A 15,860-nucleotide genomic window follows, 5' to 3' on the forward strand; every position below is an offset into this window, starting at 1 on the left:
AAAAAAAAAGGTACTGTACTCTCGGCGATGAGTTGTGATCTCTTAAGCTTTTCGTATCCTGAAAATTTTTTCGTATACTGGGGCATAAAAATCTCTGTATCGCTTTTCGTACCCTGAATTTTTCGTAAGCAGAAACTTTCATATCCAGAGGTATCACTGTACATGGAGTAATGGAAGCTGTATGATCGATGGAAGAAAGTTACTAGGTAATTCATATAGTATTTGTGAGTTTAGGAATAGGCAAAGCAAGATCGTTGGCAGGATTTGTGCTAATGATTGATACAAGCATAGAACTGAATGTGGAAATCCGGGAGGGGGAGTTATGTATAAATGGATGGTTAAACAAATGTCTCAAGTGAAGTGTGGATGTCGAGTAATGATTGATAGGTGGAATGGAAAGGAGAAGATTGAAAATTTATGTGAAGTAATGAAAAACAAATGGGATGTTGACTAAAGCAGCAGCCAAAAAAAAAAATAAATAAATAAATAAAAACCAAAATCAAGAAAGTTATATACCAATTGTGGTCAAGGTACTGAGTTAACAGATGGTATCACATGATGTGCATTACATAATGTAATCTCTATTGAATAAAATATATATAAAAAATAAAAAAAATAAAAGGGAAATCAATTGAAAACCCTGCTGTGATAATAAGCAATAGAGCATTTCTGTTAACTTGGAGAAATTGGTTGTGAGCAGTAGTTAGGGTGCAGTAAAAAAAAAAAAGAAAAAAAAGTGGCAGTCATGAAATAAAAAGTGCGCTTTTTACTATTAAATAATGACCTATCAGTAGGGTGAGTATATAAGAAGCAAAGGAAAATAAAAAAAACCTAAAAAATTGCTATTTGATTTACGGAATTTGGGCTAAAGCCCAACACTGGGGATTCTTAAAGACATTCACCCCTCAAAATCAACAAGAAAACGTTAGGAATATTTCTTATTCTAGAATCTAAACTCAGTTTTAAAAATGAGTTTCTGAACAAGCCATTCATGCAGTTGGTGTAAATATTAAATATATAAAAGTGAAGGCAGCAATGTGAAAAAGGTGGAACCGAGACATGGCGACTGAAAATCATTACATAACAGAAAGATAATGACAAAAATAGCAAAGTAAAACAATATAAACAAGAATATTGCCAAGGTTAAAGTTAATTCTAATGGCTATGCCCTCTCCATCATAAGGCTCAATACTTCATAGTAAAGTATACTAGAAGTTTTATTCTAACTGAGACTAAGTTGTGGAATGATCTTTCTAGTCAGGTAGTTGAATCGGGGGAATTTCAAAAATTTAAATTTACAGCAAATGTTTTCATGTTGAACAGGCTGACAAATCTTTTTTTATAGTTCATATATGAAAGATATGTTTTAATCTTGTTACTGTTCCTTAAGTGTTTTAATTGTTCACTACTTCTCTTTCCTCACTGGGCAATTTTTTCCTACTGAAACTCTTGGACTTATACTGCCCTGCTCTTCAAAAAAGAGGTTGTAGCTTCGCTATTACAAGTAATAATAATAATAATTATGGGGGCAGACTATACAAAGGGTGTCATAACGTGCATTGGACAACTTGCTTTTTATTGAGGCGGTAGTTTAAGATGCCCCAATTGTACAAAAGCATATGTGGAAGTAGAAGACAAAAGCATTATTTACCTTACATTGGAGAGACACTGGACTTAAGTTAGGTTAGTTTAAGCTAAGTTGAGATGACAGTAAGGATGAGTAGAGTTATATGGAAGAAACAGAAATTGCCAAACTTTCTTTAAACGTCACATTAGTAGAAAAATTACTTACAAGGCAAGTTTACTAAACAAGGCCTGCACTCTGGCTGCAGAAACATTAGCCTTGGCACTATAACCCCTCAAATTTTAGACCTTATAGAAGAAAACACGCAAGCAAAGTATAAAGGAAGTAAATGCAGAAGGAAAACATAAAAGCGGAACACTCACCATGGATAACGTTCATACTTTGTTTCGACTCCTTAATCTATCAGCCTGTAAAGTGAATACAAAGGTAAGTACAAAGCCAATTCAATCATCATACAATATATTATTTCTATACTTTCCAACGTACATCTTAAAATTCCATTACTCCTTTACAGCAGTAATAAAAAAACGACAAGTCAGATAGAAAGTGATCCAGAGTAATGGAAGTTTACGAATGACAAAGTTGATGCATGTCTACATTTTATGTTCATTAATTTACAAATATTTTTTCCTATATATGTCGATAAAATTTCCTGCTTCTCTATCCTTTCTATTACTTAAAAAATCTCCTCGATTTATGACGAGAAAATAATTGAAACATACAAATTGTACAGTCAACCATCTTTATTTGAGAAAGTGTTGCAAGCCACTTACTCGGAGAAGCACTTAATAATTAAATACTTCACGCATACACACCACTGCTTTACGAGCTTAGAATCAAGTTCATGAAGGGTAAGCAGGACTGAAATTCTTCCCAATGTTTCATAGGTCAAAGTAAAATTTGCGTATTTACAATAGTAACAAAGACAGAAAACATTGGTTTTGTGCCAAGACAACTACTGTAGCCAGAAGGATCGCAGATACTGTATAACCAGTAAGGAAAGCCTGGTGAAAGAATTGTGAATGCTTGTTGTATTCAATCAAAAATAATAAACAGTTTGAAGCAGCTAATAGTTAAGTAGCACAGGCTCTTATTTGGAAAAAATAAAATTAGACCTCAAAAGTTCAAAATTGCTGCAAATATTTCTATGTTGAACAGCCTGCCTAGTCTCTCCTTATAGTTTATAGATCTACGTTGTTAATGTTTTCAAAATATTTTATACTAATTGTTCATTAGTTATCTTTTTCATTTATTTCTTTATTTCCCTTCTTCACTAGGCTAATTTCCCTGTTGGAGCCCTCGGGCTTATAGCATCCTACTTTTCCAAATAGGGTTAAAGCTTAGCTAATAATAATAATTACAATTACAATACCAATAATAATGCTATTAATAATAATAGAAAAATATGTACAGGAATAGATGCAAAAATGTAAAGGGGAGCATATCAAAAGTAAAATAGGAGGAAATGAAACTATAAAATGAAGAATTCATAAAAAAATACCAATGCAAACATTTCCACTCTGCACTTGCTGTGGACAAGAAGTAGGGAAAAGAATGCAGTACTGCATAACAAAATTATTTCTTGATGACCAAAATATACAAGAGCTACTCCTGAACAGTAGTGGGAGGAGCCTTACCATCTCAGGGGGAAAAGATGAATGAAACTTTGACAGACTATTACCAAGATACAAATTGGATTACTATAGTCCATTTCTTTTAGCGAGTCAGATTTGCACCGACTCGCAGGGGTGCCCTTTTAGCTCGGAAAAGTTTCCTGATCGCTGATTGGTTGGACAATCTAATTCTAACCAATCAGCGACCAGGAAACTTTTCCGAGCTAAAAGGGCACCGTTGCGAGTCGGAGCAAATATGAATCGCTAAAAGAAATGGACTATAGGTGGGTACTTAAGTTATCCAACAGAAAAGACCTGCATTGAGAAACTGCCAAAATCAACAATATTGGATGCCGAGACAAAAACACGATTTATACAGTACTATGAACTTCATCAGTAAACTTCAGACTACTTATTTTAGATCAATAAAAAGTAGCGGTAAAGAGTACGGAAGTATTATAGCCATGTAGAATGTCACTTTAGGTTCACAATAAATATTTCCAATATAAACTATAAAAACTTTAACAAAACAACATGAAGAGAAATAAGAATAGTGTGCTCGAGTGTACCCTCAAGCAAGAGAACTCTAACCCAAGAGACAGTGGAAGACCATGGTACAGAGGCTATGGCACTATCTAAGACTAGAGAACAATGGTTTGATTTTGGAGTGTCCTTCAACTAGAAGAGCTGATTAACATAGCAAAAGTCTCTCTTCTACCCTTACCAAGAGGAAAGTAGCCACTGAACAATTACAGTGCGGTAGTTAAATAGGGAGGCAGATATAATTGCTGTTGTAGGTGTTGAGGTGCCAGTGATGGGAGATGAGGATGAGAGAGAGATTACAAGATAATCAAGTGAGGACAGCACAGGATGAAATGAGAGTAGGAAAAGCATCTGGTATGGATGGTGTGAGAACTGAGATGTTGAAGGAAGGGGGTTTGACTGTACTTGAATGGTTGGTGAGATTGTTTAATGTGTGTTTTGTGTTGTCAATGGTACCAGTAGATTGAGTTTGTGGGTGTATTGTACCACTATACAGTGAACCCTCGCTACTTCGCGGTTCGACCATCGCGGATTCACCACTTCGCGGATTTTTTTCATAACCCATATATATATACATATTGGTAATAACAAAATCAACATACTGTACTGAATAATCAATATAATCGATGCAAAAACTAACCTATACACAGATGTGTACAGTAAATGCGTTTGTTTCTTCATTATGATCAGAGAAACGTAAACAAAACATTGGTTGCCTTTTTTTATCGTGCTTTTTGGCGTGTTTAGGAAACGCATGATATAAAATCGCCTTTAATATTTGTGCCTGTTTTAGTTTAGGGTACTGTAGTACATGCATTAAGTGTTCTGTACATTAAAGGGTAGTTTGTTAACAGTACTACGTACAAGGGAAGGTTTAAAAGTCTGAATATACATGTTAAATAAATAGGTAAATATGGTGTCACTACTTCGCGGATTTTCACCTATCGCGGCCGGGTCTGGAACCTATCTACCGCGATAAACGAGGGTTCACTGTATAAGGGTAAGGAAGATGTGCATGAGTGTTGTAATTCAAGGGGTATTAGTTTGTTGAGTGTGGTGGGAAAAGTGTATGGTAGAGTACTGATTGATACGATTAAGGATAAAACAGAGAATGCATTCTTAGAAGTACAGGGTGGTTTTAGAAGAGGTAGGGGGTTGTATGAATCAGATTTTTACTGTTAGGCAGATATGCGAGAAATATCTAGCAAAAGGTAACGAGGTGTATGTTGCGTTTATGGATCTGGAGAAAGCGTATGATAGAGCTGATAGGGAAGCAGTGTGGAATGTGATGTTATATGGAGTTGGCGGAAGGTTGTTGCAAGCAGTGAAAAGTTTCTACAAAGGTAGTAAAGCATGTGTTAGCATAGGATATGAAGTGTGCAATTGGTTTCCGGTGAGAGTGGGACCGAGACAGGGATGTGTGATGTCGCCGTGGTTGTTTAACCTGTATGTTGGAGTGGTGAGAGAGATGAATGCTTGAGTGCTTGGACGAGGATTGAAACTGGTAGACGAGAATGACCATGAATGGGAGGTAAATCAGTTGTTGTTTGCGGATGATACTGTACTGGTTGCAGACGCGGAAGAGAAGCTTGGCCAATTAGTGACAGAATTTGGAAGGGTGTGTGAGAGAAGGAAGTTGAGAGTTAATGTGGGTAAGAATAAGGTTATGAGATGTACGAGAAGGGAAGGTGGTGCGAGGTTGAATGTCATGTTGAATGGAGAGTTACTTGAGGAGGTGGATCAGTTTAAATACTTGGGGTCTGTTGTTGCAGCAAATGGGAGTAGAAGCAGATGTGTGTCAGGGAGTGAATGAAGGTTGCAAAGCGTTGGGGGCAGTTAAGGGGGTAGTAAAAAATAGAGGGTTGGGCATGAATGTAAAGAGTTGTGTATGAGAAAGTGATTGTCCCAATTGTGATGTATGGATCGGAGTTGTGGGGAATGAAAGTGACGGAGAGACAGAAATTGAATGTGTTTGAGATGATATGTCTAAGGCAGTGGTTCTTAACCCCTGGGTCGAGACCCAAATTTGGGTCGCCTAGCCATTTAAATGGGTCATCAAGGATTTGTGGACTTCCTATTTTCCCAATATTCCTATTCAAAATAGTATCAAAGTATTAATCCTGAATGTAGATGTCTTAAATCATTATCATCTAATGTTAAGCAAAACATTGAGACAGACTATTTGATTGAGGTAGCTTAGCTAGTAATAACAATAATAATCAAGACAAGAACAGTTATGAACTCAGGGTCAGCCAGGGGTAAAATGGCAGGACCAAGAGAAGTTGATATTGCCACAAAGACGATTTACCAGAAGATTGATACCTGAAGAATGCAGCAGTTTCCAAAAGAATATAACCAATGAAACCATAGGGATAGAAAGCAGCATAAAACAAAAGATCTGTGTCATGGGGTTGGACATATTTCTATTTAGGGGATCAGATATATTACTGTATTAAATTTTGGATGATTATTGATCCCATTTCTCTTTAGATGAGGAAAATTTCAAATCAGGATGGTACGGCGATTCCTTAAGATATACTATAGTCCATTTCTTTTACATACATACATATACCAAAGGCACTTCCCCCAATTTTGGGGGGTAGCCGACAACAACAAGAAACAAAACAAAAAGGGGGACCCCTACTCTCTACGTTCCTCCAGCCTAACCAGGGACTCAGCCGAGTTCAGCTGGTACTGCTAGGGTGCCACAGCCCAACCTCCCACATTTCCACCACAGATGAAGCTTCATACTGCTGAGTCCCCTACTGCTGCTACCTCCGCGGTCATCTAAGGCACCGGAGGAAGCAGCAGGGCCTACCGGAACTGCGTCACAATCGCTCGCCATTCATTCCTATTTCTAGCACGCTCTCTTGCCTCTCTCACATCTATCCTCCTATCACCCAGAGCTTTCTTCACACCATCCATCCACCCAAACCTTGGCCTTCCTCTTGTACTTCTCCCATCAACTCTTGCATTCATCACCTTCTTTAGCAGACAGCCATTTTCCATTCTCTCAACATGGCCAAACCACCTCAACACATTCATATCCACTCTAGCCGCTAACTCATTTCTTACACCCGTTCTCACCCTCACCACTTCGTTCCTAACCCTATCTACTCGAGATACACCAGCCATACTCCTCAGACACTTCATCTCAAACACATTCAATTTCTGTCTCTCCATCACTTTCATTCCCCACAACTCCGATCCATACATCACAGTTGGGACAATCACTTTCTCATATAGAACTCTCTTTACATTCATGCCCAATCCTCTATTTTTTACTACTCCCTTAACTGCCCCCAACACTTTGCAACCTTCATTCACTCTCTGACGTACATCTGCTTCCACTCCACCATTTGCTGCAACAACAGACCCCAAGTACTTAAACTGATCCACCTCCTCAAGTAACTCTCCATTCAACATGACATTCAACCTTGCACCACCTTCCCTTCTCGTACATCTCATAACCTTACTCTTACCCACATTAACTCTCAACTTCCTTCTCTCACACACCCTTCCAAATTCTGTCACTAGTCGGTCAAGCTTCTCTTCTGTGTCTGCTACCAGTACAGTATCATCCGCAAACAACAACTGATTTACCTCCCATTCATGATCATTCTCGCCTAACAGTTTTAATCCTCGTCCAAGCACTCTAGCATTCACCTCTCTCACCACTCCATCAACATACAAGTTAAACAACCAGGGCGACATCACACATCCCTGTCTCAGCCCCACTCTCACCGGAAACCAATCGCTCACCTCCTTTCCTATTCTAACACATGCTTTACTACCTGTGTAGAAACTTTTCACTGCTTGCAACAACCTTCCACCAACTCCAAATAACCTCATCACATTCCACATTGCTTCCCTATCAACTCTATCATATGCTTTCTCCAGATCCATAAACGCAACATACACCTCCTTACCTTTTGCTAAATATTTCTCGCATATCTGCCTAACTGTAAAAATCTGATTCATACAACCCCTACCTCTTCTAAAACCACCCTGTACTTCCAAGATTGCATTCTCTGTTTTATCCTTAATCCTATTAATCAGTATTCTACCATACACTTTTCCAACTACACTCAACAAACTAATACCTCTTGAATTACAACACTCATACACATCTCCCTTACCCTTATATAGTGGTACAATACATGCACAGACCCAATCTACTGGTACCATTGACAACACAAAACACACATTAAACAATCTCACCAACCATTCAAGTACAGTCACACCCCCTTCCTTCAACATCTCAGCTTTCACACCATCCATACCCGATGCTTTTCCTACTCTCGTTTCATCTAGTGCCCTCCTCACTTCCTCTATTGTAATCTCTCTCTCATTCTCATCTCCCATCACTGGCACCTCAACACCTGGAACCGCAATTATATCTGCCTCCCTATCATCCTCAACATTCAGCAAACTTTCAAAATATTCCGCCCACCTTTTCCTTGCCTCCTCTCCTTTTAACAACCTTCCATTTCCATCTTTCACTGTCTCTTCAATTCTTGCGCCGGCCTTCCTTACTCTCTTCACTTCTTTCCAAAACTTCTTCTTATTCTCTTCATATGACTGACCCAGTCCCTGACCCCACCTCAGGTCAGCTGCCCTCTTTGCCTCACGTACCTTGCGCTTTACTTCCACCTTTTGCTCTCTATATTTTTCATACTTCTCTATACTATTACTCTGCAGCCATTCTTCAAAAGCCCTCTTTTTCTCTTCCACTTTTACCTTCACTCCTTCATTCCACCATTCACTGCCCTTCCTCATGCTGCCTCCAACAACCTTCTTGCCACATACATCACTTGCAATCCCAACAAAATTTTCTTTTGCTAACTTCCACTCCTCCTCTAAATTACCAGTTTCTCTTACTCTCACCTCGTCATATGCCATTTTCAACCTTTCCTGATATTTACTTTTTACCCCCGGTTTTATTAGCTCTTCAACCCTCACTAGTTCCCTTTTACATCCACCTACTCTATTCCCCCACTCTTTTGCTACAACTAATTTTCCTTCCACCAAAAAATGATCAGACATACCGTTAGCCATACCCCTAAACACGTGCACGTCTTTCAATCTTCCAAACATTTCTTTTAGCGATGCATATTTGCACCAACTCGCGGCGGTGCCCTTTTAGCTCGGAAAAGTTTCCGGATCGCTGATTGGTTGGACAAGATCATTCTAACCAATCAGCGATCCGGAAACTTTTCCGAGCTAAAAGGGCACCGCCGCGAGTCGGTGCAAATATGCATCACTAAAAGAAATGGACTATAGACGCACATGACTCAACATCATATCTTGCATGCTGTCCGAGGAGCAGTCAAACCAAGGCGAGGAAGATTGGAAGATTATAGGCCAAAATATCACTGTTTATACTGCTCAAGTAATCACCCTTAAATACAAGTTTAGAGAAACCAGATAGATTTCTAAAGTAATCACCCACCATATTGTGGTTCACCTATTGATTTCTCAGTAAATCTTGGATTTATGAATAACTGTAAATCTATATCACGGACGTCTCTTTATATACCCACTATTTTATTGTAAATTGACTTTATTGGGTTTATAAAAGCTTAAACAAATATGAAAAATTATAAAGAAAAAAGAAAAACATCTTTGATATCTGCATGTACTTTACACCTTTCACAGAGGGACTTGGAACATAACACTGAGATGGCTGAAAGATTACTGTACTGTGCTGTGGAATTAAAAGATACCTTTACTTTACCCACTAAAATAAAGGGTGAGAGAGAAAAAAATGCTGTTGGACCAACATAAGAAAATAATAACCGAATGTGATACAGAAGGTAAATTGAACATTAATTCCAGATTAACCAACAAATTAAAATGGAGGGCAGTATTCAGAACCGGGCGTCCAAAATACTTAAGAGAATTGTTACACATTGCACAACCAACAAATTGTGTCGACACGAAAATAATTACAGATGGCTTTAAACTGTTGGAACCTAGATTTATGTCTACTTTAGGCTCCAGAGCCTTTAAATATTTGGCCTGAAGACTATATAATAAGCTCCACGAAACATTCGAATGATTGAAGACATTAAGGCTTTCAAGAGGAAACTGATGACTTTCTTATTTCATAAGTCTTTTGACAGTGACGATTCAACAGTAAATTAACAATATGCAATACGAAATGTTAAATACTCTGAACGAACAGGTTAAACGACAGTGGAGGTCCTGTAGAGAGTGGGGTTCCCCTGCTGTATGGGACGGGCAAAGCAGCCATCAAAGTAAAGTAAAAGTAAGTAAAGAAACAGTTCTAGCTCAAGGTTAACCAAAAGTGGATTATTTTGTATAAAAATTGCACCATAACATCTAAAAGCGTTGGTACAAATAAGACAACCACCACTATGCAAGGATGCAAATTAATGAGGAAAACAATGTTGCTGGTGTCTATAACAATACAGCATGACAGGAGAAGATGGAAGTCTTTGAGGTCACAGAGGAAAAGGTTCATTATAAGGGTGATGTATCTGGACATTGCCAACTTACAAAAGGAATGAAGCTCCCAAGAGAATACCTTCAATTGAGAGTTGACAGAAACACACATGTAACACCCAAGTACTGTATTGCTTAATAAAAGAAAAATTTCAATTAAGTTCAAAATAGTAATGTTACATTAAGAGTGGCACTTCTCAATGGTAACGAGGATCAAATGGAAAGAATTAAAAGTTGAAAGGCAAAAATATGAATAATATATTGCCAACTACTTTGGACCAAGCACCTTCAATAATGAACTAGGAGAAGTTTATCCAAACTGGCTTAATCTTCATTTATAGGGCAATCACACAAAAGACTGCCAGGTATAAAACCCCTAAACATTTCACATTACCAACTGAATAGTCAACAAAAAGGAAACCAAGTGAAATAAAAAGTTGATCAAGAAAGAACCTGGAAAGACAAGATAAAAAATTTTCAAGACTATATGAGTCTTTGGATCACACTGACAGATATGATTTATGAATTTCTGCTATATAAGACAATACTGGGGTCTGTGAACCCATTTCCAGTGCAGGAAAACTGAGCAGCTATGATAAACAGTAAAGGGTAAGAGACTGGACAGCAAAGACGGAAGAAAGGAACCTGGAATTGAGATAAAGTAGAACGATATATAGAAGGTGCCAATGGAATGCTGCAAAGACTTAAGCAATGCCTACAGTGCCCTGGAGGAGGGGCACTGATGGCACAACCCTCCAACAAATGGAAATATGCGTCAACATGGCAGTCGAGATATCAATTCTATAGTAAACTGGAAGGGAAATGATATTGCCATTGTAGCTTAGGAGCTGTGATTTGTGATACAGAATTTCAGCTATAAGACCCAGAGCTCTAAATGGGGAGATCCTTCAGAGCAGAGGTGCAAACTTAGGAGGAAATCCCCGCTGTTATATAATTAAGTTTAAAGACATCTGATAAAGAGGAGAAATTGTGAAAGGAAGTATGGTGCAGCCAATATCCAAAAGGACCCTTGTAACATGCAGTGCTATGATACTGGACCCGCACGAGGCTAAGAGATAAAAATAATTTACCTTAAATACTCGCCTAATACAATGAAATAAACAGCCTATGATTGTTTGGAACTAATATTAAGATTGCTTTGAAAATTAATTCCCTCCTCACTAAAGTAACTTTTATATTCTATATAATATACAGTATTACACTTTACCAGAGCATTAAAATGCACAACCACCTACCAGTGCTTAATCAAACATGAATTAAAGAATATTAACTACTCCACCAGCAGATTCAAGGCAGAAATCCACGGTTCCTCCCCCTCGAGAAGCTTTGGCTTCTTCCTCCTCTCCTCTGAAGAGGGAGTGAGGAGTTCCTCATCAGCGGAAGCTCAGCATAGTCGTTCCGCTTCCAAAAGCTTGATAGTGTATAGATCTGAAAGTAAATAAATTTTTATTCCAAATATTACATGTACAGTATATTGCTAAGTGATTTACATAATTTATAAAGAAAAAATAGCAATTTCTTCACACAGACCTCATATGACATTTTTGTTTTAATTTGTTTTTTCAAGCACATTTTGCAGTATATTTCTTTTAAATTGCTTTAACAGCCTTAATTTTCATCAGAGGGGGGTCAGATTGGTATCATTCTCTTGGAAAATGCCTGAAGTTTCTCAAAAAATTATCAAATATATGCAAAAAAAAATTCAAATAACAGTTTTCTGCAAGGACGTACCGGTACGTCCATGCGGGTAAAGGGATGAGTTTTGTGGAACGTACCAGTACGTCCTTTGGGGGTAAAAGGGTTAAGGACCAATTACTCGTCGTACATCAAGTTCCATTCAGTAAGATTAAATAATTTATCTCAAAGCTTGTATACCAGATGCAACCCTAGTTGGGAAATCAAGATGCTAAAAGCCCAAGGGCTCCAACAAGGAAAATAGCCTAGTGAGGAAAGGAAATAAAGGAAAGAATGTTGTGCCTAAGTGTACCCTCTAGCACAAGAACTCTAACCCAAGACAGTGAAAAACCATGGTACAGAGACTACGGCATTACCCGAGACTAAGGAACAATGGTTTGATTTTCATACCTCACTCCATGTGAGGGACATATATTGTTTTTCTTGAATGTTTCTTCACCTCCTGCTGCCAAATCTTCCAATCAATTCATCTTGGTCATTGCTGGGCCAAATGACTTGAAATTTGGCACAGAGGTCGAGTGGGTAAATACCCAGATGAGTTTAAATTTTTTCTTTTGATACATACCAAAATTGGTTTTTTTGCCATTTTCTGACAAAAGAAATTATATTTTGGTCTCCTGTGCCCTGGTATTACAACCAAATGAATTGAAAATTGATACCGAGGTGCCCTAGATGAATACCAATAGAAAGTCTAAACATTTTTGGAACAAGTTTCTTCAAAATGTTTAATTTTGCAATTCTATTTCATTTTTAGACAAAACATTTACATTTTCGGCTCATGTGCCCTCACATGTAAACCAAATGATCTGAAATTTTGTATGATATATGTCCACAAGATGTAAGTCATTTTTTTTGTATGCATTACTTTAAAATGATTTTTAGAATTTTTACTCTTTATAGACCAAAAAATTGCATTTTCTGGGCTCAATCCCTGTGCCGCCCAGTGAAATGCTCCTTAAGCACCATTTCAAAGGAATATAACTGCTAATATTACCAGAGAAAAAATGTATAGGAATGCTAGGTTGAACTAGCTCGCTCACCTAATGGTGTCGGTATAGACTGGGGCGAAATACCAGAGGTCTCGTACCATTTAGACTTCTCCTCTTCGAAATCCCTCAATAGTGAGGTGCAGTTCAACCTCCCCTGCCTCGCAGACCAGTACTACTAACTCTACCCACGCTTGCCCATCACTCCTTTCTAGCACCTGATTTGTATAAGTCCAACGTGTTTTTTCTCGTGTTTTCATTGGATTTATCATCAACTTTCTCTCGATGGCCGATTCCCAAGTTACCCCATCGAAGTTAAGTACTTTATCCATGAGTTTTAGCGAGATTGGGCAGTGTAACCTTTGTTTTTATTATTGAGAAGTATTTATATATGAGCGGCGTCCCCGTTCTTTCTTTCGCCTCTGCCCTTTTTTCTCGTTAGTTCGTCCGTCATTAATATTCGTTCGAACATTTAGGAGTTTTTTCCTTATATTCATATAGTACACCGACTTTATGCTTTCATATAGCATTTATTTTATGTTATCCTATGATATCGGTGTTAGCGTTTCATCAGGAGTAGGTTATGTTGGTATGCCTGCATTCGTGCATGTTGGTGGATAGCGTCACCATTGAGATTGTTTCGCTAGTTCTAGGAGCGTTAATGACGACCATCTCACTTATTATTATTAAACCTTTTAGTTTTATTACGCTCCACCTAGTTTTACATTTGGTTCGAGTGGGACTCTCGCGTATTTTGTTGTTTTTACTGTTCGATCTACCGCTTCAGTAACTAGGTTGGTACCCCTGCTTTCCATCTGCTGATGGCGTCATGCTCCTCCCTTACCACTCGCTCGAGTCCCTCTCTCGCCATATTATTTCTGCATGCCTAACCTTACTTACGTGATTTCGCTTTTAATTCATTAATTATTTTTATGTATTTGTGCATTGATATTACTGTATATTTATTGCTTAACTCCGTTATGATCATATTTTTGGGATTTTCATGTCATGTTGAGGGGATCTCCAGTTGGTAGCCCTGTCTACCACTACGCACTGGCGATTCCCCGGTACCATACCCCCCCCCCCCCCCACAGGTTGGGGAGGCTATTCCATCGCCCCCCTCCAGTGTACACCCTTCCTCTCACTCGATGGTTGTTGGTTATGACATACGGGTCAAGTATGCTTGTTCCTCAGTCTTCCCTCAACGTTCCGACATATTGAGGACTGAGTGTACCAACGGGGTGTGACTTAGTCTCATTCATTCATACCGGGCGGTTTCGTCTCCCCCCCTCCCGTCGCCCCGATTGGCCATCGGTCGGGGAGGGGGAGGGCCGGGACCACCGGGGACTATCACACGTGATTAGTCGGTATAACTGCACCTTGGTGTAACCTTGCTTTTAGCTACGGTTGTTAGAATGAGCACTTGTATTAGGAGTGTCCCCACCTACGGTACCTCCTGCTATTATCGTCCGTATAGGACTTATTAATATCCCATATCATTATATTATATTCGACATGAATCATTACCTTCGTCCCGGTACCTCCGGTAGGGTAGTGGGGGTTCCATTGGCTCCCCCCGCGCTCTCCCGTTGTACCCTCCCGTCATCAGACATCGGAGCCGCCGGGCTCTTAACTACAAGATCTGTTGACACTGACAGTTTTGATTAATATCCTCCCTCCGGGAGCCCTATTCATTACAGACATTAGTTTCAGATCATAATTGGCGTTCTCTATTTATGTATTTTAAGGATGTATCTTAAGTTACTTTAAGTTTACTTTAAGTTTACTTTGTTTACTTTACCAACCCTGTTCCCCGGCCCCGGGGGCCCCGGAACTAGTTATGATTATAATTATTCATCACTGTTTTTTGCATCCTTTTTCATCCCCGGCTCTGCCGGATTGCTCTTGGAATAGTCTCAGTTCTCTGCATGTTTAGTCTAAGGCTATACATTTATTTTATTAACTGGCAGGTCCCGGACCCTCCAGGACCCCTTATAGAGAAACTAGTAGATGCTCATGGACTATTCCTTTTACAGGTGGTCCGTTGCCGGATGACAGCCTGCGCGGCCGTCCTTCAACAGCCTTGCGGACATGCAGTCTGTCGGTCCCACGCGGACTGTGGGATCCAGATGGACGATATTGTTGTATGGCACCCTGACAACTGCCTTACCTGTTATGACCTTATCTCCACCCTCGCTTCAGATTCGGTGAGCCTCTTTCAGTCATTTTTGTATTTACATTCCCTTCACTGGGCGGCATCAATATTATACATACTCATTGACTTCTGTTATGAATCTTCGGGTTCATTCATCATTTTGTCCCTCGGGTTTGCTAACCTTATCCCCGTCCTTTCAGAGTCCCCAGGCGGCTAAAACTTCAGCAAGAGCCACTTTGAAATTGTGGGTAGGCGGCTTCGCCCGTAACGTAAAGGCCAAGAAGCCCTACGTCCTCTCAGAAGATTATTGTAATCTTATCTACCCGAACGCAAAATCTTCGGCAGCAGTGCCTAGGCAAGTGGCGGCCCCTATAATTGCCGACATTGCGGAAACCGTAGAACAAAATCTCGTTCAGGATACAGACATTGCTCTTATGCCCTAGTATTTAAATCACTTGACCTGAAATTTGGTATGGAAATACCTATATTATACGCCCACAGGACGTTAATTACGACTTTTGCTTTACACCACTTGAGTGATTTCTTGTAAATCTATCGGGGATCCATTTCTGGAAAAGATTAATATAGTCCAGTACATGGTTGCATGGATAGGGAGATATTGCCTTTCTAGTGAAGTGTCCTTTTTCTAGAAGAGTTGCTTACCATAACTAAAAAATCTATTCTACCCCTACCAAGTGAGTAGAAGCCACTGAACAATTAGAGTGCAGCTCTTCTAGAAGGACACTCCAAAATAAAAAGATTGTTCTCTGATCTTGGATAGTGCCATAGCCTCT

General features: G+C 39.2%; 1 long non-coding RNA gene across 1 annotated transcript in view; it reads right to left on the reverse strand.

The window, feature by feature from the left end:
• LOC137660141 (uncharacterized) overlaps nucleotides 1–15,860 on the reverse strand; it is a 184,549-nt gene that overhangs the window by 136,876 nt on the left and 31,813 nt on the right. Inside the window, exon 4 of the long non-coding RNA XR_011047621.1 lies at nucleotides 11,502–11,658. This is a non-coding gene — a long non-coding RNA (uncharacterized lncRNA). The remainder of the gene's footprint in view (nucleotides 1–11,501; nucleotides 11,659–15,860) is intronic.

Source organism: Palaemon carinicauda, chromosome 20 (assembly GCF_036898095.1).
Source record: "Palaemon carinicauda isolate YSFRI2023 chromosome 20, ASM3689809v2, whole genome shotgun sequence".
In the NCBI taxonomy this organism is placed as follows: Eukaryota; Metazoa; Arthropoda; class Malacostraca; order Decapoda; family Palaemonidae; genus Palaemon; species Palaemon carinicauda.